The 27,819-nt window shown below is 43.6% G+C and overlaps 1 pseudogene; it reads right to left on the bottom strand.

Annotated features, from left to right (window-relative positions):
- Nucleotides 1-27,819, bottom strand: part of LOC132650928 (grainyhead-like protein 2 homolog) — a 59,519-nt pseudogene that overhangs the window by 23,947 nt on the left and 7,753 nt on the right.

Raw genomic sequence — 27,819 nt, 5'->3', positions numbered from 1 at the left:
CCATGGGGAAAGAACAGGCTGAGTTCTCTGGCCCAGTGTCACCTGCTGGGTAGCTCAGTGCTATTAATAGAACAGCCTAAGCACTGGCCCATGGCGTCCGCTCCTAGGCACAGACAGCTTTCAGGCAAGTGCCACTTCCCAGGGCAAGTTTTCCTCTGCCTATGGTTATGAATTTTTTCAAAAAATCATCACAGGAAGAAATAAAGGGGGCGTTTTTGTAGCCACACAAAGATGTGGGATCACTCTGCACATGAAATTATCGTATTTCCCTGTATGCTTGGAGATGGTGCTCACTCTACCACGTAGGAGAAACATGCATTCACTCACTTCTGTGCTCCTGTTCTTTGTAATTTGACTTCTTATTAGCCAAATTCAAGGCCTTCTCCTGCTCCACTACCTGATCAGCTGCCCCTGGTGTCAGCATCATTTGCTGTTCATATTTCTTTTGGGCCATTTCTTAACCTATTTTCCTCTCCTGATCCCAGAAAGGCATCCAGCACAGCTTCCTCCATTCTGGCTTCAGCAGAATTCAAGTAGACCATGAATTCACAATGCCCTACACAGGTGACATTCACAGGACACCAAGCCAAACCTGCTTCCTAGGTCCATGTTAACAGTCTGTTTAGGAAACAGTGACACACACCACATAAAGCACCCAGTAACCTGCACCCTTCAGACAAACCAAATACACTTTTGGTCACACTGACTCTTACTGGTCTTACTGACTCAGAGCAGAAAGCCAGACAAGACTAGGATACAGTGGGGACTTGGGTTCAGCAAGAGCACCATGGCTTTGGAGGGAGTTCTTGAAGGATGGGCCACTGCTGTTTTCCATAGATGAGACTCAGACAATCACAATGCACCTTTCATACCAAAAACTACCAAAGAACTAGCAGTTCTTATGCTATTTTACATTAAATTTTGAGGTGTCATTGATACTTACAGGTCATGGAAATCCACAGCAAGAGGGACAACATAGAGAAATATAGATACACCGGCTACAAAAAAACTCATCAAAAACCCAGATTTTTGTAGAGCCTTTGTGTTTAAACAAAGAGAAATCAATTCTAAATGCCCCCAATAACACCTTGCTCAAACCAACTTCAAGTTTGGAGTGGGAAATGGCAACATTTTTTCTTAGATGCATACAGAGCACTTTGCCATGTGTTGGAAGCTATGTGTAATTCAGTATTCCATACAAATATGTATTATCTACCCCTATAAATTATAGTTCACTCAAGACACATCCCAAATTATACAAATTATTTTTTCATTGTCAAATTTTGTGTTCTTTTTAAGTATTAGTGTCATGTGAAAAACACTCATCATGCTGAATATTGCCCTGGTTAGTTTGTTGTGTTTTTGTTTTGTTTTATTTGTTTGTTGATCAACTTGACACAAGCTAAGGTCATAGGAGAGAATCTCAACTGAGAAAATGCCTGTGGAGCATTTTCTTGATGGATGAGAAAAGGCCCAGCCTGCTGGCAGTGGTGTTGGCCGTGGCACAGGCTCCTGGATCTAAGAAAGCAAGCTGAGCAAGCCGGGGAGAGGGGGTGTGCAGGAGCAGGGCAAGTCAGTAAGCAGCTCTCCTCCATAACCACTGCCTCAGTTCCTGCCTCCAGGTTCCTGCTGTGAGCTCCTTCCCTGCCTTCACTCTGTGATGTGCCCTGGAAGAATAAGACGAAACAAGCCCACTCTCCCACCTGCTGCTTTTGGTCATGGGCTTTATCCCAGTGCTAGACGGCTAACTCAGACAGATAGTGCAATGACCTGAATGAGAACATTCTCCAGAGCCTGGTATGCAAACACTTGGTCCCCAGTTGGTGGTGATGCCTGGGAAGGTGGCAGGCTCATTGGAGAAAGTGCATCACTGGGGGAGGGCTTAAGAGAGTTTAAAACCTTACTCCACTTTCTCTCTCTGCACTATGCCTGCATCTCATCTTCTTGCTCCTACTTTCATGCTCACTTTCACACTGCTATGCCTCACCTGCCATGATAAACTCAACCCTCTGGACCCATATGGCATTTTATCTTAGCACGAGAAAAGTAACCAATAAAAATGGGTACAGCCCAAGAAATTTTACTTTTAAAGAATGGTTTTATTTGTGCTATTTCTGAGAATAGCCAAGAAAGAATTGTTTAAGAATTATCTATATCATCCTCCTCTTCAGGAAAACAGCAAACAGCGGATGGTGCAGAATACCTCTGGTCCAGGCTTGGAAGGCCACAACAGCTTCTGCAGAGGACTTGGCAGTAGCCTTGGGGACTGAGGTTATAATAGATGCTGTGAGGCTTCTGGAGGTAAAGCCAAAGACAAGGAGTGGATCCCTGTCACCAAGCTGGGCCACCTGGTCAAGGACTTGAAAATCGAGTTCCTGGAGACAATTTACCTCTTCTCCCCACCCATTAAGGAATCCTAGACCATCAGCTTTTTCCTGAGAGCATCCCCAAAAGATGAGATTCTGAAGATCGTGCCAGGGTAGATGCTGCAATGAGGACCCAGTTCAAGGCTTTAGTTGCTATTGGGGACTAGAATAGTTATGTTGGCCCTGGTATTAAGTGGTCCAAGGATATAGCCAATCAAAACCCGAGGGGCTATCATCTTGGACAAGCTTTCCACTCTTTCTGTATGGAAAGGCTAGTTGGGGAACAAGATTGGCAAGCCCCACATTGTTCCATGCAGAGTGACAGGAAGCTGTGGTTCCACACTGCTGAGTCCCCCCCAACCGAGAGGCACTAGCATCATCTCTGCTCCTGTGTCCAGAAAGCTGCTAAGTATGGCCAGTATTAATGACCGCCAACATCAGACAGGGCTGCACTGCCACCCTGGGCAACTCCATCAAGGCCACCTTTCATGCCATCTCCAAGTCCTACAGCTTCTTGATCCTGGAACCTCTGGGAAAGACTGTGTTCATCAAATAACCTCATCAGGAATTCATGGACCACCTTGAGAAAACCCTCACCAGAGTTCAGAGGACCTAGGCTCCAGCTGTGGCTACCACATATGGGGTTTTATACAAGATCATAAAATGAATTAAGCGTATTTTTGGAAAAAAATTATATATGTGCAGTATAGTTTTCAGGAACTAGAAACACATTATACACTCTTGGGGAACTGTCATTCTCATTTCTAAATAAAGCTGTGATTTCAGTAAGACCCAAAAAAGCACTACACATTCAGTACAGACAGATCTGCCTCCACCAAGATCTTGCATCACTTTATTTCCTAGGAGTACTTGTCGCCAAAACTTCCAGAAAACATTACTTCTACACTTAGGGAAGAAGTCCATTTCATTTAAGAGGGCAAATTTGATGCAGCTGATGCAATTACAGTTAACCCATCCGCAAGGTCCTAAGACTCTTCTTCATGTGAGTTTCTTGACATTCCCCACTCCTTAACACTGCAATATACAGAAACCTATGTCATCACTCACTGCTTGAAAAAAATGCCAATCCATCATGCTTCATTAGGGCATTTAAAACAGGAACTATTAGGAATGTGACCTTTCTTATTGGCAAAGCGTACACGAGAGTGATCCATTCTGGGTTTTCAATGTTTAAAATCATAGCCATACAAGTAAATGGTTTTTCCAACCACCTTTTCCTAGCCTAAGGCCCCGCCATGTGACTTCAACAACAAAGCTTTGGGGCAGGTAGGGAACGTACACATTCCCCTTCTCATCCTTTCTCACTGAAAGGAAAAATAACTGAATGAAAATAGGTTTGTTTTTTTTTTTCAATTGGCAAACAACTGGTATAATGAGCCCATTTTATCCCTTAAAGCCTCTTTTCCTCTAGGACATAGGCTCACAGCCACAGTGCAATACTCTCCTCCCTACAAGTTTGGGGTTTTGTGTGTGTGTTTGTTTAGTTTTGGGTTTTTTGAATGATCAGTAGTCACTCTCACATTCAGTGTATAAAGTTAGTTATTGATTCAAGGAGTCTGAACTGAGACAGATCTATGTCTGGACCCAGCTCCTCTGCTGCGTGAGTCCAGCCAAGTGCCTTTGACCCATGTGTATGTACTCACTGAGTGTTGCGTCAAATGGCCTCTGGGCTCTGGAGGCTACCTAACTGTCCCTCGGTTCTATAAGGGCTATACAGCTGTGCCTACAGTGCAATTCCAGTGGCTTTTATTATCTTCTCTTAACCATTTCCTCTCTGCTGTCACTTCTCTCGGCTCACAGGGACGCATTCCTCCCTGTGCTATTTCATTGCTATAACAGGCAATTTAAAACAGACTGGTGTAGCTTTAAGAATGAAGGGTAGCATGGAATTAGCTACGGGCCTCTTTTCATTTCTCTTCTCCATCATCTAATCTGAAGTAGTCACCAGTGCATACCTATAAGCAGCCAGTGAGATTACACCGTCTTTGTTACCTCACTTGTATGTATGTGTGTTGTGTGCAAGTGTCCTTCAGTGTGTTCTGAGGCCAGAGAAGCATTTGGAATGTCCTCCTCTATTATGCCCTGACTTATTGCCTTGAGACAGGTCTCTCATTGAACGTAAAGTTTGCCATTTAAGCTACAGTGAGTGGCTGGACACCCACATGCCTCAGAAACAATCCCAATGTTACAGGAACATGCAATACACCCAGATTTTTATACTAGTGGTAAGGATTCAAATTTAGGGCCTTGTGCTTACATGAAAAGTACTCTTATCCACTGAGCAGTTTATTTATTTATCCCTGCAGTTTATTGAGCTTTTCAGTAGTCATCCTATGGCCACACTGATGGCTACATGTCTGCACTCTCCCCCATCACTCACCAATTTACAGATAACTGTGTGCCCTCCATCAGCATATCACCTGTGCTTTCACATTCCATGTCTAGAGTTTATTCTCTACTAGATTTACGGAGAAGCAATATTCACCAGAATTGGGATGTTATATTGTCGTTTAGGTTTTATTTGAAGTTTCTGTTTTTCTATATTCTTTACATTGGAGTTAATTGGGTCGAAAAAAAGTCCTTGGTTTACTTTATTCTATTCAGATAACTATTTTCTCCTGATATAGTATTACTGTTGAAATTTTTGATGATAAAAATATCCCTATTCACTTCTAATTATGTATTTTCCTTTAATTAAATGCCCAAAGAATAGTTTTCATCTTTTCAAAGTCTGATAGCTATGCTTTCTTTTTTTAACCCCCTGAGACAGAGTCTCACTGGCTGTCTTGGAACACACTACATAGACACGGCTGGTCAAACTTACAGACACACACCTGCCTCTGCCTCCCTAGTGCTGGGTTAAAAGGTGTGTGCCACTCTGCCCATCTGATAGCTGTTGCTTCATATTGTTTTCCTGAGCCAGTTCCCCCAGCACGGTATAAACACTCTCCCATGGTTCTGATGTACCATTTTTGCATTTGTTGTATTCTGTTGCTTGGGAGTTTGTTGTTTTTTTTTTCTTGGTTTGTTCTTCTCAATGACCACTGTTCTACAAATATTCGGCCATCTCTAGCTCTTGTCTGTGGTATGTTCACTCCTCTCTTTCATAATTTCCTTCTATTCTGCGCTGTTTTCCCACCTGCACCTCCTTATGACCTGTCACTGGCCTAGCTGCTAGCTGCTTCTCGTACATTATGGAATACTTCTGCTTCTATTGCAAGTTCTTGCCTGAGCTCAAGCATAGGTCTATTCTTCATATACATGGTTTTCAAGCTTCCTGTTAGCGAGATTCATTGGCTCACTTTGAGATATTGGGCTATTTTTCATCTGCTGGGTGGTAGTAGCTTCATGATGTTCATTCACTGTTCATAAGGAAGTTGGTCTGACCTTAATCTTGTTTTTAATGAAATGCAGTTTTTTTTGGGGGGGGCTATTTTCTGAGTCACGTTGGGCAACATGAGAAGCCAGGACAGTTCTCCCCTGAGGCTTGTAACCTACAATCCCTCTTCTTAAATGTTCACACAGTAATACAAAGAAGCGCACTGTTATTGTTGCTTTAAGGTGTATTCATTTTATTTTGGGGAGTGTTTTGTTTGCATGTGTGTACATGCACCACATGAGTGCCTGGTGCCCACAGAGGCCAGAAGAGGGTACCAGATCCCTTGGAACTGGAGTTGCCAATGGCTGTAAAGCTGTCAGTTACTGGAAACTGAATCTGAGTCCTTTTCAAGAGCAGCAAGTGTTCTTTAGGACTGAGCCAGCCCCTAGTCTTTTGTTTTATAAGATGGCCTACTCTGTATATAAATACAGAGTATAGACTTTGAAAAGATGAAAACTATTCTTTGGGCATTTAATTAAAGGAAAATAAATAATTAGAAGTGAATAGGGATATTTTTATCATCAAAAATTTCAACAGTAATACTATATCAGGAGAAAATAAAGATATTTCTGTGTGCTTTCTATTGTTACAATAAAGACCACGGCAAAAGCAACCTGGAGAGCAAAGGGCTTACTTCTTCTTACAGGTGCAGGCCATCACTGAGGGAGAAAAACTCAAGGCAGGAACCTGGAGGCAGGAACAGAATCAGAGACCATGAAGAAATGTCTCGTACTGGCTTGCTCTTCAAGATTTGCTCAGTTTGCTTTCTTATATACCCAGGATCTCCTGCCCAGGGCTAGCAAGCTAAGCCCTTAGTAAGCTAAGCCCTTCCACATCACCCATCAATCAAGAAAATGCTCCATAGACTTACACACATGCCAATCTGCTAGAGGAATTTTCTCGGTGGCCCTTCTCTTACGAGAAAACTCTCCAGCTGTGTGGCAAAAACTAACCAGGAGAGTGTCCCTTCCTATCTTAATTTTCTTTTGTGCTTTTCTTTCCTGGCCACCTGTTTGCCCATTCCAGCAGCTGATTTTACTCTTACCAGTTTTGCCCAGAACAGGGTTTTCCCCCTAGATCAGGGCTTTACATTGTAACTTCTCATGAAAAACAACATAGCAATGTCAGTCCCTTTGCACACACCAGCCAGCTAGGGTCTTTAGAATTTTTTCCCCCAGCCCACCTCACACCCTGTCCTCAGAAGGCCCCTTGGTGCTTTCCAATGAGTGCCTTAGGCTCCGTTACTTGCCCTCACAGAGGCTGACCTCACACAGGCTGTCAAATGATCAGGACACGTGCTCACACCTGTGACCATCTCTTGTACCTGACCTTCAGGGTTGAAGCTTTCTTATTCTAACTATTCTGTTAAAGTTTATAGTAGCAATCATGGAGACGAAAGCACTGTGTGCTGTGTAAAAATGATGAACTTATTTTGTAGGCAAGGTTTCTAGTCCTGAAAGTTCTAGGTGAGGCCCCATGCAACTCAACAAATGGCCAAGATTGCAATGTGTGTTCTACAGTAGTGTCTACACCCAGCGGATATTCCAGATCTGTCATCTCAGCTGCACGCTCGGACCAAAGCACAGTATGCTACAAACTGAAGGTTCCCACACTTCACCCGCCATGTGCTGAAGCGAAGCCCTTAACGCTGGTGAGGTGATGAGGCTGATCCCTGATGTGACAGTGTCCCGTGAAAAGACACAGGAGAGCTCTTCTCTTTTTCTTCCATGTGAGCACAAGGAAATAACATGCCTACCGGCAGCCAGGAAGTCGCTCACAGGGACAGAACTCATAGCGCTGAGGTTTCCGTAGAGAGTACATTTCTATTGCTCACACCACCTAGCCTCAGGTATTTTGTTTTATCAGCCTGAGAGAACTAAGCCCCAGGGCAATGCCAGTCATTAAATTAATGGTAAAAATACTGAAAACAGCAAGAGCCAAGACAAAGGACAGTGGATGGATTGGTGACTCCCTAAATATCTAACAGGACTTGAGAATAAAAGACTGCCATGTCTCTGTGGTTGGCCGAGAACAGCGACAAGGGAGAAATGTCATTAAAAAGAACATCTAGCCATAACAGAACCTTTCTGACAAATTTGTCTTTACTCACCTTGTCACAGAAGACCTTGATCTGGTGGTACGCTCTGTGGACGGGTTTATTGCTGCGGTTATTGTAACTGTATGTGTCAATCTGAATCATCAAAGGAAGTCCTTTCACGCCCTTCTGGGAGGAGAAATCTGTACTCAAACAATTCACTGTGATGAAAAGCTGAAGGAGGCAGCAAAAGAAGAAAATTCACAAACTGCCATGCAGAGGACCTTCAAAGAGGGAGGCAGGCAGGCATGTGAAGTGAAAATCCTACACAAACCTATAAGGACAACTGATAACTGTTCAATACTCTCCCATAGAATCCTGCCAGATGCACAAAACATTATATGGCTGTAAACTTCTAAACAATTTGCTTTGATATTTGAACTTGAAATAGACAATTTAAATGACTGTCTAGAAAGAACATCACTATAAATGAGTTAACTATGTTATTTTCTTGGTATATTAAAATCGCCACTTCTGGGGCTACAGAAATGTGTCAGCAGTTAAGAGCACTTGCTACTCTTGCAGAGGACTAGGGTTTGATTTCCAGGACCCACACGGTGGTGCACAACTGTTGTAACTCCAGTTCCAGGGGATCTGACACCGTCTTCTGGCTTCTCTATGCTCCTGGATGCACGTGGCACACATACATACACTCAGGCACACCCACATACTAAATTAGTCAATTAATCTAAGAAGTTGACACTTCTAGTTATAACTTTCCCTAACCTCTGACCTGCAGGATAAAAAATAATAATAATGAGATAACTATTCTTTTTTAATAGAATAGCATTGAAACCCAGTTATGTTTTGTAAAACTTCCTTCCTTGACTGTGGAGCGTGAGGTCTGTCTGGAATAATTTCTTATTATTTAATATGACCTGGCACCTAATACAATGCCTAGAAAAGAACTCACTAAGCATTAGATAACTGAACTTACAGGAATCCCACTAGATTGCAAGGCAAAAGCCCCGACTTCAGCCTCTGGTAGCATTAACCAGCTAAGGGGCCTCATACATGTCACTCAATACTTGCCATGTTCAATGGTCCCGTTAAAGTGCCTGCAAGCCCTCTCCCTGAAAAAGAAAATCTAAATGCTAACCTACTCCACGTTAGTGAAGAAGAGGAGCTGGCAAAGGCAAGAAACGAAACAGGAGGGATTAAATAACAGCATAAACCTCCTCCTGTTAACAGGAAGTGGTGGCACACACCTGTAATCCAGCAGTCAGGGAGCTGAGTCAGGAGGATCATGAGGACCAGTGCATCCTCGGAATTATAGCAAGATTCTGAACAAACTAAATCCTCATCTTATAACATGTGGCATCAGGAAATTCAATAGAAAAACTTTTAAAACCTTCAAGCTAAAAAAAAAAACAAACAAACAAAAAATATACAATAGAAATGACATGATGCCAACAGGACAGAAACTCTAATCAGTTTTTGAGAGTTCTATTTGATTAACAGAATAAAAAACAAGTTTCACTGTAAAGGATTGGTAAAGACAGAGGATGAGTGTAAATGAGCTAAAAATGACCCTGTTCTACATAATGGTGGGTCACAGCCAAAAGATGGCATTTTCATAGTTTGCATCTACAATTCCCCCAGAGATGAGTGCTGTTAGAGGCTATGAAAGCTTTAGGAAGTGGCCTGGCTGGGAACTCTGTCTCTGGGTCCTATGTTATATAGCCAGCCCCTGGCTCTTGGCATGCTCTCTGCCTTCTGGTCCACCTTGATCTGAACAGCCTCTGCCACACACTCCTACCATGATGCCTCCCACCCACAATGCACTGGGACCTTCTGAAACTCTGGGAAAAGAAAGAAAAACAAAACACCTTTCTTCCACTAAGCTGTTTCTAACAGGTGCTCTGGTCATTGTGACACAAACTAATATAGACACTATGTAATAGCGATTTTTATTGGAATGAGCAAAGAACACTGACAAGAACTAGGAGGAAGGGTAGCAGGGACAGGGGTGGACCGGGACATATATTATTATGTGTAACACAGTTTCAAAAGTGTTATCCCATCAAAAGTGGGCTTTTGATGGATGTCAAAACCTTTGTGCCTCTGTGAAAGTGCCTAGAGTTGCCCTGAAGGAAAATGAAGGCCACAGAGTTCTTCCTAGGTACAGGGCTGATCTGTTTGATACCCTGTAGACTTTTAGTAATTTACACCACCAGGCATCTAATTGTCAGTGCTTCACCTCTTCACACATCCTTTTACCTGTGAGCTCCTCCTTATGCCCATCAGGGGTGTCTAAGGACATTTGACAAGTTTCAATGATGTGCTAATTACAACAACTTTGCCAGCTGTGCCACTAGCTCCCACCTTTCTAGCCAAAACCCGAAAACAAATACTAAAGGTACTCTGTCTCACTGTACGTCTAGAGATCTAATGTGTGGGTACTCTGAGAGACATTGGATTTGTGTTAAAGAAATGTTTTCCCATCTGTTTGTCTTTGAGACAGGGTCCCCTTGGCAGCTCAAGGTCACCTGAAACTTGAAGCTCCCTCTTTAGCCCAGGCTAGTATTAAACTTGTGGTGATCCTCCTGATGAAGGCTCTCTAGAGCTGGAATTACAGGCATGGTGTACAATAAATTTTAGCGGCTTTGTACACAGACACAGGCATAGGTGCGTGCGCACAGGAAGGGAAAGAATAACTGTATAATACATAGTTTAATTTCCCTACTTTGCTCTTTATATACCCTGTAATATCATGTTATATATTATAAAAATAAAGAAAAGATACTTTTAAATATATACATTCATTTCACTCATTCATTCTTTTCATTCATTTATTCAGTCTATAAGTATCCATGGAAGCACACAGTGAAGCACACAATGCATTAAATGGTGTAGGATCTTAGAAAGAGACAGAAGCTAACAATTCGAGGAGAATGCAACCAGTGCTCAGCAATGACCATCATACAGTGGTCGAGTACAAGAGAGGTGTGAGCAGAGGTCCCGCAGAACAAAGTCCTCAGCCTGGAGGAAACTAGTGAAACATAAGCCACAGATACTCTAGATTTGAGCAGGGGCCTCACAGAATCTAAAGAAGCCTGGGGGCAGGGGGGTGAGATCCACTGAAGATGCAAATGCCTGAGTAATGAAGACTATGGCAGGCAGGATGCATCTTCCAAACTTCCAGGGTAGAAATATTCTGTCCATAACAGTCACAGTAACAGAAAATGCTACCTTGGAGAGTCCCTAAATGACAGAGAAATTTTATTTAACATTCACTTAAGCAGCAAATGTTTTCAAATATCTTAAGTTTCCTGAGGCTGCAGCAACACAAATATGCAAGCTCTGTGCCCTGCAACCACAGAAGGCAGGGGTGAGATGGGGTGAGAGATACGTGCTGGTGTCTTAAAGATTACAGTAGCAACGTGACCACTGATGTGATGGTCAGGAAGGAGGCATCCTTTTCTAGGCACACTTGACTTGTTCTATTGCTGCCAATGGGATGATCTAGGCCAGAATGCAGTTTTGTATCAGCAAACAAAATGCTCACTCTGCTGAATTAGTGGTTGTCCCTAATTCTGGCCCTGCATTTCACAAAGATCTCCCTGATGTAATCCACCATCACTCCAGACTCCATCTATAGGTCTGCCTAGTAGAAGAGAAGACAATGTTCCGGTGGATATTTCCTACATGACTGGCTTGCTAATTTGCATGTCATTCACTGAGGGTCAATGATAGCTAGGAAGAAAAGCTAATTATGGTCTGTCATCTCCAAGTCTGACCTAAGAGAGCTAGAGCAACAGATCATGACTATTTACAAGGACCACTTAAGTAGCCTAGTCATCTAGAGCCAATGAGATAACGGATGCTCACTGGCAATAAATAGACTCAGTCATTCTTGGAGAAGGCATAAAAGTCAATCACCCTTTACACAAGGTCCTTAAGAGCCAATAGAGTTCAACAGGGAGATATTTAGATTTAATGCTCTTAAAAGAGAAAGGTCTCCACAGAAGGCCCAGAGTGGCTCAGACTCAAGGCAGCCTGATCCCATAAAAGGTAAACCTCAGGAGCCTGCCTTCTGTGCTGGCATCTCTCGGGTCAGCCCAGCATGCAGGGTGCTGTGCTGGGCTCAGCAGCGCTTCCTTCTCCTGGCCACCTCCTGGAAAGCAGTTTCAGGGTCTGATGGCATCAATCACAGCCTGGCTGTGCCACACTCAAAATCCAAATGGTTGAACTTTAACGGAAGTGGGGGTGGGGCTGCACAGAAGGCTGTTAACTGAAACCTTGGCCGAGGAGCTGATAAGCATTTGCTTCTTTTGGCAAACCCAACCATGTCCCACAGCTCCACCAGCAGCAGGCAAACACAAGAGCAACTTTCCCCTAAGTTGACCTACAAAGAACCCAACGTAAATGTGTTGCAGAGCTGAAGACAAAGCATGATTTCACCCCCTGAATGTTCATCTAAATGTCAAGCACAGAAAGTTATTTCTAGCTTCAACAGGAGCTCAGGCTATGCAAAGAGCAGAAGGACCCGGTACACAGTTGACCTGTCCCTGAGTTACACACAATTGTGCGGCCTCTGCTTACATCCTTCCCAAACCTCAGGTGGATTCCTCTAATTCTAGAAGCACACTTTTCCTTCTTCAGGAAGACTAATTAAATCTTGTGCAGTCAGGCAAATAATAGACACCATTTCAATTTCCTCACATGTTCAGAATGAAGCAGATAATTTTTTAGACACCTTCCCCAGAAAAAGCAGTCTAAAGCATGTGACTTTTTTAAAAATAAAATCACTTGTTACATGTGAGTGACAATTCCCCTTTTGTGGCTTCGAACATAAAAGTGACTTTGCTGAGGTCTCAACCCCAGCTGCACACCAGGCAAATAAGACAGTTTATTAAAATAAACACAGCAGGGAGCTTCAGAGCCAACCCATGATCTCATTATTTTTTTTTTCAATGCAGTTTATTCAGGAACATTGAACAATCCTCGGACCCCGGGGAAAGCCAGCCCACAGCTTAAATAGCCTCTGGGTAGCCAACCCAGGCGTGCCATGGGGGCAATGCAGATAGGTCCACATACATGGAAGCAAGCCAGATCCTCGGCCTTAGCCAAATGTGGAGTTGTTCGTGACAGAGAGCACTCACCATCGGGAAGGTGGAAGGCGGAAACCAGCTCCATCTTTAAGGCATAGCATTCCGCAGCTCTCTACAGTTCCCCCTTTTTGTTTTAGACGCATCAGGCAAGAGTAGAGGTCTGATCTCTGATATTAGAAATAAATTGGGACTTTGTACAGATGTTCATTTAGGTGTCATCCACCCAAAGAGCATCAGACCGTCCGATACCTTTTTCTCAGAGGCGGGACCTGGGGCATCAACCCACATGCAATCAGACATGCTCTTCTCTGGGTCCGAATCGGCTGACCCTGAGTACAGTGCTTAGCCTCGCATCCTGAGCGTATCATTTTAGCTTTTTATGGTATCCAACCATGCTTGGGGAGAATGTCCTGCTTCAATGACTGTAAAGGCCTGAATGATCATGGCTGCATCACACTGTTGTGAGACTCTAATCTTGCATATATACCACAGGCAAACCAAGGAGACCAACACCAGAAGGCCTGCTAACACTCCCATGCCCGCCCATTCCTTCAGATGATTCATGGCTGCAGCAATCCATGTTGATAATCCTGTGGCTAGTCCTGCGTCCACTCCGGTAGAATTTACTGTGACAATGGCCACTCTCAGCTGCTCCATCGTAGTATCGAATTCTCCAGTCCAATTACCTAAAATATAGCTCGACAATTGTTTAGACAGATTTGCAGCGCAGGAAAAATTCTCATGTTGTATGCTAGTGACACAAAGTCCAGCATACTTTCATTGACAGCCAGGTTGAGCGATTTGCCATAGGGTATCAATTCGCTCCTGCAAGAGGTCAATCCTCTGATTGAACACCATCAAGCTTCCTTTTAGTTGAGCATTAATTCCTTTATGTACAACTAAGGCATGAGCTACATTGGCTAAATGAGTATTCAGGGTCTGAGCAGTCTGTCCAGTATGACTCATGGCTAATGCCCTGGTGGTAGCTCCAACAGCCGTCAATGAGATGGTAGTAACAATGGTGGCTGTAGTTCCAAGATCCCTTTTCTGTCTGAAGAGAGTCATAGCGTGAGGGGCATCAATGGGCATAGGCACCCAGTGAGGCATGCGAGTAACCAGGGCATACCTAACTTTCCTAGCATTCCAGCATTGGGCAAAAAAGCAAGTATGATTACCACAATTACTTGGCTCTATCTGGCTAATAATGAATAAAAATGGGGGATATAGACAAACAGGTGTGGGCTTATAGGAAATATTATGAGAAGCCTTAACCCCTCGTTGGAACATCCTGTGTCAGTTCTAGAACTAGCAGTGGTGGTGTCTGAGGTCTGAGTAGGTTCAGGAGACCATTGCCCCCAGGGGCGAGATGTACTCCATGCCAATTGACTAACTCCATGTTTTCCTCCAATTTTGAAAGTCATTTAAGGTTCTTAAATTATTTTTTCCCTTTTTTCTTAAATTTTTCATCAATTACACTTTATTCATTCTGCATCCCCCCATAAGCCCCTCCCTCCTCCCATCCCAATCCCACCCTCCCTCCTCCCTCTGCTTGCATGCCACTCCCCAAGTCCACTAATAGGGGAGGTTCTCCTCTCCTTTCTGATCTTAGTCTGTCAGTTCACATCAAAAGTGGCTGTATTGTCCTCTACTGTGGCCTGGTAAGGCTGCTCCCCCCCCAGAGGGAGGTGATCAAAGAGCAGGCCAATCAGATTATGTCAGAGGCAGTCCCTCTTCCCATTACTATGTAACCCAATTGGACTCTGAACTGCCCTGGGCTACATCTGTGCAGGGGTTCTAGGTTATCTCCATGAATAGTCCTTGGTTGGAGTATGAGTCTCTGGGAAGTTCCCTATGTTCAAATTTTCTTGTTCTGTTGCTCTCCTTGTGGAGACCCTGTCCTCTCCAGCTCTTACTATTTCCCAGTTCTTACCTAAAAGTCCGTTCACTCTGCTCAACAGTTGCCCATCAGGCTCAGCATCTGCTTTGATAGTCCGAAGGGCAGAGGTTTTCAGAGGCCCTCTGTGGTAGGTTCCTAGGTTGTTTCCTGTTTTCTTCTTCTTCTGATGTCCATCCTCTTTGCCTTTCTGGATGGGGTTTGGACGTTTTAGTTAGGGTCCTCTCTCTTGCTTAGTTTCTTTAGATGCACAGGTTTTAGTGGGTTTGTCCTATGTTGTATGTCTATATGAGTGAGTATATACCATGTGTGTCTTTTTGCTTCTGAGACAACTCACTCAGGATGATCCTTTCCAGATCCCACCATTTACCTGCAAATTTCATAATTTCCTTATTTTTCATTGCTGAGTAATATTCCATTGTGTAGATGTACCACAATTTCTGCATCCATTCTTCAGTTGAGGGGCATCTGGGTTGTTTCCAGCTTCTGGCTATTACAAATAAAGCTGCTACAAACATGGTTGAGCAAATGTCCTTTTTGTGTACTTGAGCCTCTTTTGGATATATGCCCAGTAGTGGTATGGCTGGATCTTGAGGAAGCGCTATTCCTAGTTGTCTGAGAAAGCGCCAGATTGATTTCCAGAGTGGTTGTATAAGTTTACATTCCCACCAGCAGTGGAGAAGGGTTCCCCTTTCTCCACAACCTCTCCAGCATGTGTTGTCACTTGAGTTTTTGATCTTGGCCATTCTCATGGGTGTAAGGTGAAATCTCAGGGTTGTTTTGATTTGCATTTCCCTAATGGCTAATGAGGTTGAGCATTTCTTTAAGTGCTTCTCTGCCATTCGGTATTCCTCTACAGAGAATTCTCTGTTTAGCTCTGTTCCCCATTTTTTAAGTGGATTACTTGGTTTGCTGCTTTTCAGCTTCTTTAGTTCTTTATATATACTGGATATGAGTCCTCTGTCAGATAAAGGGTTGGTGAAGATTCTTTCCCAATCTGTAGGTGGTCGCTTTGTTTTGATGACGGTGTCCTTTGCTTTACAGAAGATTTTCAGTTTCATGAGGTCCCATTTATTGGTTGTTGCTCTTAGAGCCTGTGCTGTTGGTGTTCTGTTCAGGAAGTTTTCCCCTGTACCAATGAGTTCTAGGGTATTTCCCACTTTTTTTTCAAGCTGATTTAATGTGTCTGGTTTTATGTTGAGGTCTTTGATCCACTTGGACTTCAGTTTTGTGCAGGGTGACAAGTATGGATCTATTTTCATTTTTCTACATGTAGACATCCAGTTAGACCAGCACCATTTGTTGAAGATGCTATCTTTTTTCCATTGTATGGTTTTGGCGTCTTTGTCAAAGATCAGGTGTCCATAAGTGTGTGGGTTTATTTCTGGGTCCTCTGTTCGGTTCCATTGATCCCATGATCTCATTATTAATTTCCACTGTTTCTTGGGCTTTCCAATAGAAACAGTCAACCCTATCTTTAATTGATTTAATTTAGAAAGCAATTTAAGATTTAAAACTAAATCCTCACAACCATGATTCAGTGTCATGGATTTATTTGACTTCATACAAATTGAATTTTGTACTTGTACTATCTTTCTGGCTAAAGGCTATTTATATATTAATGTATTTCCTAATACTCAGGATCCTAAAGAACTCATCTAAAGAATCACACAGGTTTATTGCAATAACCACAGGTAGGGTGTGCACCCAGAAATAAGTTTAACACTAGAACCCATTCTCCCTTCATGAATATTATATAAATAAGTAAGTGTGTTGGTGCCAATTTCTCTCCTCTTTTTTCTTCTTCCTCCCTCTCCTCCCCCTCCTTCTTTCCCTTTCTCCCTCTCTCCTTCTCCCACCCCTCCTCCTTCTTCTCTCCCCTTCTCCTTCCTTAGGCAGGATCTCACTATGTGGCTCTAGCTGTCCTGGAACACACTAGATAGATAGTTCTCTGTCCTGAACTCAGAGATCCTCCTGCCTCTTCCTCTGCCTCTGCCTCTGCCTCCCAGGTGCTGGGATTAGTTCTTGGTTCTTATTAAAGACCTTTAGATAGTTTCCTTACATTTTGTCATTTTTCTTCCACATGAGTGCAGATGGAATGACAAATGAAACAGGCAAAAAAGTAAGAGTAAACTCTAGCCAAGCAAGAACATAATAAAATGTGAGCTATCACTCACTTCACGCTGTGACTCACCCAGCAGTGACAAGCATCCTCCTGTGCTGGCAGTGTGCTCAGAGGTGAGGATAGCAAGGCAAGACCAGCCCCCACACCTGCTCTCAGGCCCCTTTGCTGTTTTGTTCAGGATTTCCTGAAGCCTCCGATTATACAGCACTTGTAGATATGATTACTGTATTTCTTTTTTTTGTTTGTTTTATCTTTCATTCTTACAATGTATTTTATTTTTTACACATGCTACAAGTGCGTCTGAATACACAGATGAACATTTGAGTTGCTCTCACATTCTACCCTGCCATGGTTTTTCTGTTTTTCCACCACCAGTGTGTTTTCTGTTGTTGTTTTCAGAGCACGTCAAATCTGGTCCATTTCAGGGCACTTTGGTCTGCTGTCTCTGCAGATCCACACTGGACGACTGGACGACTACCCCGCCCCCTTTGAGACTTCAGTTCAATACTAACTCTTCAGACACACAAGCCAGAGTTACTTTTCTCTCCTTCCCATCCAGAGGCATACTTGACTGCATTTCTCTTTTCTGTTTTCTTCATACACTGAAGAAGTATTTGAATTTAATGTGTTTAGTTACCTGTTCCATGAGGGCAAAAGCCCAAAAGGCCATTTCTCTGTCTCAGGTCAGCTTCATTCTGCCAGGCTTAGGTTCCTCATCAAGTATTTACTCAATGAGTTAAGAAACATAATTTTTTTTCCAAATATGCATTTTTCCTTTATGCACAATCGTGCTTTCATAATAGTACCTAGAAGCTGAGACTGACAGAGTAGCTGAAGTTGTCAAGACCACACAGTGGGTCACTGCTGACCGGATATACCCTCTGAAGCTACCTGACAGCGCGTCTGCGTGCCCATTTACCTACCTAGTGACTGAGGTAGCAGTATAGCTACGATAAGACCAACAACATAGTCAGCATGATTGTCTGTCTGTCCGTCCAGCAAACCACCTCCCTATCCACACATGCTCACACCCTTGGAAGGGCTACAGATGAGAAGCACAGAGGCTCTCTAACAGCAGGCCCTGCTCCCGGGACAAGAGCACTGCTCATGCCCAGTTCTAGTCAGTGTTGTGGAACAAGCATAATTAGTTGAACAATACAAACCATACTTGCTATGAGAACTTGCAAAGAAGTAAAGAGCTTAACTGGGAAGGCTCCCTGTAGGAATCAGGGGTGAGAACAAAGGCTGCAGGATGCGGAGATCCCTGGAATCAGCGCCGAAGCTGCCCTGGGGCCCGTGTGTCATGGGTCAAGTGGGACAAGTAGGTGTGGGCCACAGTACCCAGTAAGAGGCCCAGTGAGACCTGAGAAAAGCAGTGGGGCTCCGGAGTGGCAGGGTTCACACCCTTCCAGAGTAGGTGAAACATTAAAAATGTAAGACAAACCTGGGCCAGGCAGGCTGGTAGTGAAAGGGCACAGGGCTCCCCAGGGAGCCAGAGGCTTCGGCTACAGCCTCCAAAGCAAGTGGTAAGTGGTGTCACCTGCAGTGAGGGGGTTAGAAGATGCCAGCTTTCTCTACAGCTGAGAGCAGGGTGAAAGTCTTGAACAAAAACAGAGAGAGAGAGAGAACGAAAGAATGAAAAAAGAAAGAAAGAGAAGGGGAGAGGGAGGGAAGGAAGGAAGGAAGGAAGGAAGGAAGGAAGGAAGGAGCAGAAGGAAGCTCCTTCAGCCAGCCCTCCTTCTTGCAGACCCTGTCTTTTGAGAAGCTCTAATAATCCCCACTTTGGTGCTATGGTATTTAAATGAGGCCATACTTTTCAACCGGAAAGGAACCATGCAAGCAAAAGTAAGGAGCTTCCCCAACCTCGCCACCCACCACACAGCCCACAGCCAACCTCCATGATGCTCATCTTTGTAACTGTTCTTCCTCAGAGCCAGAGCAGTCAAGCAGACCACCCCTGTGCACTGCTCAGGTAGCTCTACTGCACCACAGGGGCCCCCAACCCTGCTCTTTCAGGGGGACACTACCCTATCCTGGCCAGATTTTTCCTCAGGGAGTTTGTAAAGCCAACCTCAGATGACTCCAGTTTCTAAGCCTCAATGATTAAACAAACATTAAATCAAGGTAAATTTATTTTTAAAATATCAAATCGGCTGACTGGTGGTGCATGCCTTTAATCCCAGCACTGGGACGCAGAGGAAGGTGGGATTTTTAGTTCAAGGACATCCCAGTCTAAATAGTGAATTCCAAGACAGCCAGAACAACACAGAGAAACCCTGTCTCAAAAAAAAAATCATTAAGTCTACTTCTCCACAGAACTTAGCAGGAGGGATGTCTAGGCCAGAGACTCCATTCATCTCCAATTTTCACTGTTCAGCTCTGCCACCCCATTGGATCTTACACAGCAGCATACTAGGATGAGGAGGGCCTTGGACACTGCCTAACAGTGACTGCTTCACACATTGACAAGCTCCCTGTTGTGGGAATTTAAGTGTAAATTCAGTCAACTTTTTGGTGGTTTTGCTTTCTTGTCCTCTCTTTCTCTCTATCACACCCTCTCTGGATAGGGCCTCATATATCCCTGGTATGTGTGTGGCTGGTGATCAAAACCTGGGCTTTGCACATACCAGGTGAGCAACCTAGCAACTTAGCCACATCCCCAGATCTAAAAACTTTGTAATGCTCCAATCCAATACAAAACTCAAAAGGCACCAAAAGCAAAACTGCAAACACTCTCCCGCCCTTGCTCCCCAGTCAAGTACCTCAGTGTACTATGCAAATGTGAGTTCTGTCCTATTCTCAAAGGGCAGAAGAGAACACATATTCCCAATTCTCACTTTTCCCACATAATGATGAAATCTGATAGCTGTGTCTCTTTAAAAATGCTTACATATAGCATGAGAAATCCCCCCCCCAATTAGGCTGTTTCCAGCTTTTAGTTTATAACCAATGCCAGTGTGAATGTCTGTGTGGTTTTTGTATACAACTGTACACAGGAACATAAATTTGCTGCTTAAGTTGTTTTCTCCAGCTGAAAGTGGAGAAGAAAAAGCCATGCCTCAGTGGTTCCTGCCTGTGATACCAGTGCTGGGAGGTGGAGGCAAGAGTCTTGGAAGTTCACCTTAGTTCCAGGCCTGTCTTAGCTTCTCTGAGAGCAGGACCTGTGCCTGGCCAGGAATCCCATCTCTCAAAACTGGTATCTCATCTGCTGCCTCAAATACACCCTTGTCTCCCTGGCCATGAGAGTGGAGATGTCCCTTCACAGTCCTCCCAACATAGACCAGCACTATGGAAGGACTAGACTTGCTCAGCCTAGACTTGCTTGGCTCTGTTGTGAATTTGCTGTGTTACTGAGGTAAGCTACTAACTTCAACTCACTCCTCAGATGAAAGCTGTCACCTGGTTAGAATCACGAATAATTGGATAATACGTATAAAGGCCTAGCAGGGTGCCTGATATATAGTAATTGCTGAACAAATATTAGTCATTGTGCACACAGGCACACACCATTATGTCATGAAATCCAAGTGTGTAATCCAATTCTCTGCACAACACAATAGTTTATAGCTGTGAAGTTCAGAGCTGTAAGTAGAATGCAGGGCAGAGACCATGGCTGCTCCACACTAACAAAAGATCAACTGATATCTTCGGTGAGATGCCATCCAAAGATTACTCCTTGTTCACAAGCATTAGCTCCAGTTTTCCTGTCAGCCCTTACCTTATAAAAGAGGAACAAAGGCAAGGCTTTGTTTAAGTTCAATACCACAGATTCCAGCAAATGTTTGTCTTTCCCTTTTAAAGCTCCCTCCGCCCACACCACGCCCCAGCAAACCCATAAAAAAGCCATTTGCCCTGCTCGGCTGTGTGTAACTCAATCCTTCTGAGACCTCTCCCAGGAGCCTCTCCCAGTGCTCTCTTTACTTTTGAGACCATGGGATGCCCTATAATATTCTCTATCAGATAACCTGCCTAATCGGCCTAAGTTAAGCAAAATACTAACTTAGTCTAAGTGAATGGTAACTTCTGCACAAACGGCTTTATCTTTTAACTGCCATAGAAGCTCCCTAAGAAAAGGCATCAACTTCCTGTTGATGCTGTGGGGTAGGGAACCAGCAAAGTTATGAACCTTGCTCACCCGGAACTATGGCATCCTTTAGGCAGTCCATTCTCTCTCTCTGTGCATTCTGAAAACCAATGTTTGCACATCTTGTCCCCTCCTCTGGTGTCCAGGAGTTCAAGGAAGAGTTCAAGGGAGAGTCCATTTAGAAGCATGCCCTAGGAAGGTACACCATGACTACCAAATTTAGATTTTTGTAAATTACTTTTCAGATTTATGCATTTTATTCTATGAACAGAAGTGTTTTGCGTGTGTGTGCGTGGTGTGTGTATGTGGTGTGTGTGTGTATGTATGTATGTATGTATGTATACCATTTGCATGGCCCAGGCTCTATGAGTTTAGAAGCATCAGACCCTTCAAAGCTGGAGTCACAGATGGTTGTGAGCCACCATGTGAGTGCTGGAAATAGAACTTGGGTCCTCTACAAGACTAGTGCTCTTAACCACTAAGTCATCTCCAGACTCAGAAGTTTAGCTTTCTAAGAGCCCTGTACTTGGCACAGAGCACCAATAAAGCAGGGTGTGATTGCACAAGCCTGTAATTCCAGCACTGGGCAATGGTGGCAGGATTATCAAGAGATCACAGCCAGCCTCTGCTACATGAAAGCTTGACTCAACAACAGCACCTGTTAGACATCTCAGATGAAAAAAGAAATACTGGAAAAGAGACAGCTAGATGAGGCTGGAAAAATGATTCAGCAATTAAGTGCATTCAGTGCTCTTCCAGAGGATCCAAACTTGGTTCCTAGCACCCATGTTTGTGAGAGACCAAAAGATAAGCAGCGATTGTTAACACTATGTAGAGTAGGCGCGGTATAGCAGTAAGTTCCCTGAGGGAAGAGCTACCTCGCTGCATTCTTTCCCGCCTTCCCGGTTCCGGGTGGGTACGTGACTCGGCTCACAATCTGCCTTCCCGCCTTCCCTGTTCTGGGTACGTGACTCGACTCACAATCTGCCTTCCCACCTTCCCTGTTCCGGGTACGTGACTCGACTCACAATCTGCCTTCCCGCCTTCCCTGTTCTGGGTACGTGACTTAACTACGGCTTTGTTCAAACCACCCAATCAGACCCCTGTAACTATGCTTCTCGCTTCTGTAACCGCGCCTCATGCTCCCGAGCCCTATAAAAACCCGTCACCCCAACCGAGAGGCGCGCAAGTCCTCCGATAGGCTTGGTCACCCCGGGTACCCGTGTATCAAAATAAACCTCTTGCGGCTTGCATCCGAAGGCTGGTCTCGCTGTTCCTTGGGAAGCGGGGTCTCCCCGTCTAGATAGGCTCCTGGGAGTCTTTCATTTGGAGGTCCCACCAAGATCTGAGACCCCCGCCCAGGGACCACCGACCCAGCGTCGGGAGGTAAGACCTGCCGGCTTCTTGTTCTGTGAGTCTTGTGTCTCACAGAACGGTCTGTCTTTGTGTGAGTTCATTTCCAGGGGGTTCGAGTCCCCCTGTGGTCTGGACTTGGCCAGGTCATCTGTATCAGACGGAAACTAGAAGGAGCCGACGGGCTTGGACTTCTTTTCCGTGCCTCCTGGGAGACGTCTCAGGAGTGCCTGGTAGGGGAATCATTTGCTTCCCCGTCTGAAAGGTAACCCTTCTTGGGTTCCCTCCTGTCTGGAAACACGAGCCGAGTGGGACTCTTTGGGGCGACGCCCCTGAGAGAAGGCTACGTGCTTCATCTGGGAGACGGAGGAACCGGACCTCCGACAAGGTCTCCATCTGAATTTTTGTGTTCGCTTTGGCACCGATCTCGTACCGCGCGGTTTGTGTTGTCTTCTGTCTGCCTGATTTTTGTCATAAGTGTAGTGAGTGTTGTTTGTCTGTCTACCTTTTGTTTTCTGTTCTGAAAGGCCTCACGAAATTTGTTTAAAATGTGTGCCTATGCGCCTTATTAGATCCATAAGCGCATATTGTATAGGCTGCCACGTGGTCTAAAGTGTCTCAGTGTCTCGCCGCCATCTTGACTTCACCATGTGATTTTATAATGTAACCACCATCTTGGTATGGATAAAAAAAAAAAAAGAAAAACCTTGGTCAAATAATTCTCATTTCCTTCTAGGTTAAAAGGATAGCTTATTTTAAATTGGTATTGGTTTTAAAAATTAAATTGCTTGCACTGGTAAATTCTGGTTTTAAAATCTGGTTTTAATTTTAAAGATTATGTTTATGCCTTGTGACTTCTACAAAAGGGGCACTTTGTTTTAATATTGCAAAAACGGGTTTTAAAAAATTGTTTAAAGTTTATCAGACATTTGGGTATGACTATGACTGAGAAAATTGCAGTTTTTGAAATGTATCTTATGGAGAGCTGTTTGTTTGATAAGCTGCTTTGTTTATAAAAAAAACATGTTTACACCCTGTTCTTTATCTTGAGACAAAGAAAAGGGGAAGTTTCACCAAGTTCCTTAAAGCTTGTTCTAAGTTCCTTAGAGTTTGGTTGTTACCTTTATGTTATCAGATGCAGGAAAGTTATTTTAAAAAAAAATTTGGCAGTTTCAGAACTCCTCTTTATAGTAATGTAACTTGCTTTTGCTTTGCCTATAAAAAGCAAATCGTACGTAGACTCTGGGCTTCGGCAGGATCATGTCAGAATGGAAAGGATTTTAGTGAGAGTTTTTATGTTGTCTAAAAAGCAAGAAAGAGAGCAAAAAAGTAAGCATGTCTGGTTAAGCCAGAAAAGAAAAGCTAGAAATCTAAATGTATATAGCATGTTGCAGAAGGTTAGTGGATGTGTTATAAAAAGCCAGAGAGTTAATATGATTTAAAGAAAAACTGTATTTTAAAATGTTATACTTCATTTAAAAGGCTGGTGATTCCTCATTACAAAATGTTTTTTTATGCTCTTTTAAGGAAAAAATTTTAGCTGATAGGTTTGGTATGGCTAAAATAATTACAGTTTAAAATTGTTCTGTTATGTAGTTGGTTCTAAAGCTTGTTCGATTACTGGGAACTTTTGGTTGTGGGGGATTATGGAAGCTCCGAAGTGTTTGCTGTATCATCAGCACCTAATGGCCATGTTTGGTATTGTCAGTCACAGCCTGTGCTAATGCTAGCACATGGCCAGCCGCCATGATGGTTCAGCAATGGAGAGCTCGTAAAGCTGTAGTTTGGCTGCCATGTTTGTTTAAGGATTCCAGCTCAGTTCGGTTACACGTGGCCAGCCGCCATGCTGGTCCGGAGATATGTTTAGTCATTAGTGCTAAATGCAAAGCTTTTTAATGTTCAATTTTAATGCAAGTGGTAGGAGCATCAAGATTAGCTAGCCTCTCTATAAACTGTATCCGATTAAAAGGTTTGCTTTGATTTTAGTTCAGAAAGAACAGATTTAAAGTCATGCTAAATACTGCAGTTGAGCCTTACCTAGTCTCTTGTCTATTTGTCTTAAAATATATACTTCTAGGACATGCATCTCGAAAATATGCTAGAATTTGAGATCATAGCATTCTGTTTTATAGGACACAGTTTAGAGCAGATGATAAAAACAGAGTAACTCGGATATGCTGGCCCTCAAGCTTGTCAGAAATCTGAATTAGGCATTTTAACATGTGTAAGCTTATTGTGACAGGAAGTCCCGCAATCCTGGCAGTAGGTCCCCCAAGGTCTCTGAGAAGATTTGGGCACAACGACAGATGAATGCTACTCTGGATTGTGGTATGCTAACCACTGGGCAATACTGCCTCAACTGGCCTACTGTTAGGGCCCAGCCAAAACTGTGGACACCTGGAGTCAATGTTTCACATTGCTAAGGGCGAGGTGAGGCCATTCTCTCGTTTCTTTCTCCACAGAAACAGTCTCTCATCTTATGTGCCTGGCAGAACTGCGTCTGTTCAGGATGCTGAAACACAGGAGCCAGGGACACTGCCTAGGTAATGGGCTAACTAGTCATCCCTGTCATTTTGATTGGCACGTGGATTGGTATTTATTTAGCTTATAATTTATCCTTCTCAGGTCTCTGAACACCTTGACGGCTATGCTAAGCTTACGGTAGCTTTGCAGCTAGAGAAAAGACAATTAGATCGACTGTTAGCTCATTGATCAACTCATTAGCTAGAACCACAGAGTACTAGATACCTTATTTAGAAAAAAAGACAGGTTTGCCTTGCTCACAGGACTCATGTCTTATGATAAATAAGTGGAGCTTATATAGAGTCTGAGAATATAGGAGTTTAGGTTGTAAAAATCTAGAGTGTTATTATTTAGTTTAAAAAAATGTTTCAGGGTTGATAAATTCAAAAGATTGGAGAGTCTAAGTAGTTTTTTTAAGATATAATTAAAGCAGATTAAAAATGGGAAATATTTTAAATTTCTCCCCCCTTTGCTACTGTTGTGCTTATGTTATAAAATTTTAAAAGTTCAGAGTGTTGACATTGATCAATAGAGTTCTGATAAGTTGATGGAGCAATAACTGCTTATTATTCAGTCACCAGGTTAAGATTTTAATTTCCTTTGTTGGCTTCTGAAGATAGACTAAAGGTGCTTCTTGTTATTTTAAAAACATCTGTTTAATGTGTGTATCTGACCCAAAAGTCATAGCTTTTAGTATGGTATTCTTAATATCTGCCATTTCTGGGGTAGATTTTGACACAGAAATATCCTAAACCTATTCCTTCTAGTTGCTTTGTTAAGGAAAGTCCAAGCATCCAGGGTTTAGCACTAAAAGCCAGTAATGTATTTCTGCCTAACTTTCCAGTGTAAACATAAAAGTAAAAGTGAAAACTAAAAGTATATGCTGAGTGTATAAGAATGGCCAAGCTTCATTCGTGACTAATTACAAACAGCTATGCCCACAAAAAAAAATGTTACTGTGGACACACTTAGGTTGTGTATAAAGGTTATAAAACAAACAGCTAACTGATACTCATTCAGTGGGATGCAGTTTTACCTGTTACTCTCAAAATGTTTGATTTGCTGAGATGTTACTTTTCTGAGTATTTAAAATTATGTATATTTCCTTTTGTGTACTAAAATTTCATGTGAGTTTCAGGATGTGACCTGGATCTGGCATAGCTCAAAAGGATCGCAGATGAGATTTTCCCTGATCTTTCCCATTTAATAGACAAATTTTAACTTCTCTCTCCAGTCTGAATTTGTCTCAGCAGATCTTCACCTGTTTAACTCTGTCCGGGATCAGCTGTGGACTGCAAGCTGAGATCTGGACTTCCTGGAAACTGACATGATTGCTCCCTGCCTCTTCGGGTGGATCAATGAACCAGATGCTTGGGACTTCCCCATTGCCCAGCCTTTGACTGGCATTTCAGCCTTCCTAGCCCCTGATGCCTACGGTCCAACGGTCAGCTCGAAGAAGCTCCAGAAGACGGATCTACGCCCAAATTCCCCCTAGCAGGCTGAAATGCTAAGTCAAAAGGGGCTCCCTGGCATTAGCTATTGTCTTGGACATCTGCTTAGCTGAAATGGACACTAATATTGCAGCAACTGGGCTAAAAGCCTAGAGAGATCCTGTAATAGTTCTCCTTGGCTTACTACCCCTATATCCACCCTGAAGGGACCCCAGATCCCATTATAAAAAATAATCTATAAGATACAAGGGGTCATATCTGGAAGACCCAAGATTGGGTCTTCAAATGATCGTAGGAAAGGGGGAAATGAGAGACCAAAAGATGAGCAGCGATTGTTAACACTATGTAGAGTAGGTGCGGTATAGCAGTAAGTTCCCTGAGGGAAGAGCTACCTCGCTGCATTCTTTCCCACCTTCCCGGTTCCGGGTGGGTACGTGACTCGGCTCACAATCTGCCTTCCCGCCTTCCCTGTTCTGGGTACGTGACTTAACTACGGCTTTGTTCAAACCACCCAATCAGACCCCTGTAACTATGCTTCTCGCTTCTGTAACCGCGCCTCCTGCTCCCGAGCCCTATAAAAACCCGTCACCCCAACCGAGAGGCGCGCAAGTCCTCCGATAGGCTTGGTCACCCCGGGTACCCGTGTATCAAAATAAACCTCTTGCGGCTTGCATCCGAAGGCTGGTCTCGCTGTTCCTTGGGAAGCGGGGTCTCCCCGTCTAGATAGGCTCCTGGGAGTCTTTCATTTGGAAGTTTACAACTGCCTATAACTCCAGTTCAAGGGGAATCTGACAGCCTCTTTTGGCCTCTACGGGAAATGCATACAAACACACACACACCCAAATAAAAATTAAAATGAAAAAATGAAAGAGGAGGAGGAAGAAAAGAAATAGCAAACCTGAGACATGATAGGTACTGAGTTTAAGGATAGCTTTTAATTAGCATAATCTCACTCACCTAAAGTAACTATAAAGTTGTACAAGATTAAAAAATTCTGTTCTCCCCATTTCACTGCTTTCTTGTAGTGAAATGTCACTGCCATCACAGACCTGCTCTGTTAACAAGTTGTCTCTTAAACTCAGAGGGACTGTACTGTCCACTCCTGGCTCACATGCAGGGACTGGGTGGGGCTTGCTCACCACTAGCTGCACCTTGAGAGAGGAGCACCTGAAGGAAGAAACCAACACACAGGAGGAGAGACAAGGGAAGTTGCTCTACAGGACACAGGTCCTCAGATCTCTACACACTGACTCTGCCTACTTGCCCTATAGTACAGGTGCTGCTAGGCACTGCTTCCCATTGGCTTTTGTCTTCCTCAGAGACAGATTTACAGATGGATGGAGACCTCTTATCTTCAGTTGTCATCAGCCAGCCATCTCAACAACCACTCCTCAAAAAACAGCCTCAGCTTTAGATGACATCTTTTAAATATTAGAGCAAACTCAGATACTTAACATTAATTAGAAGTAGACTA

This window comes from Meriones unguiculatus (assembly GCF_030254825.1).
Source record: "Meriones unguiculatus strain TT.TT164.6M chromosome 13 unlocalized genomic scaffold, Bangor_MerUng_6.1 Chr13_unordered_Scaffold_34, whole genome shotgun sequence".
NCBI classification, from domain to species: Eukaryota; Metazoa; Chordata; class Mammalia; order Rodentia; family Muridae; genus Meriones; species Meriones unguiculatus.
Note: the sequence above shows the minus strand (reverse complement) of the source record. Positions and strands in the feature narration are given on the sequence as shown.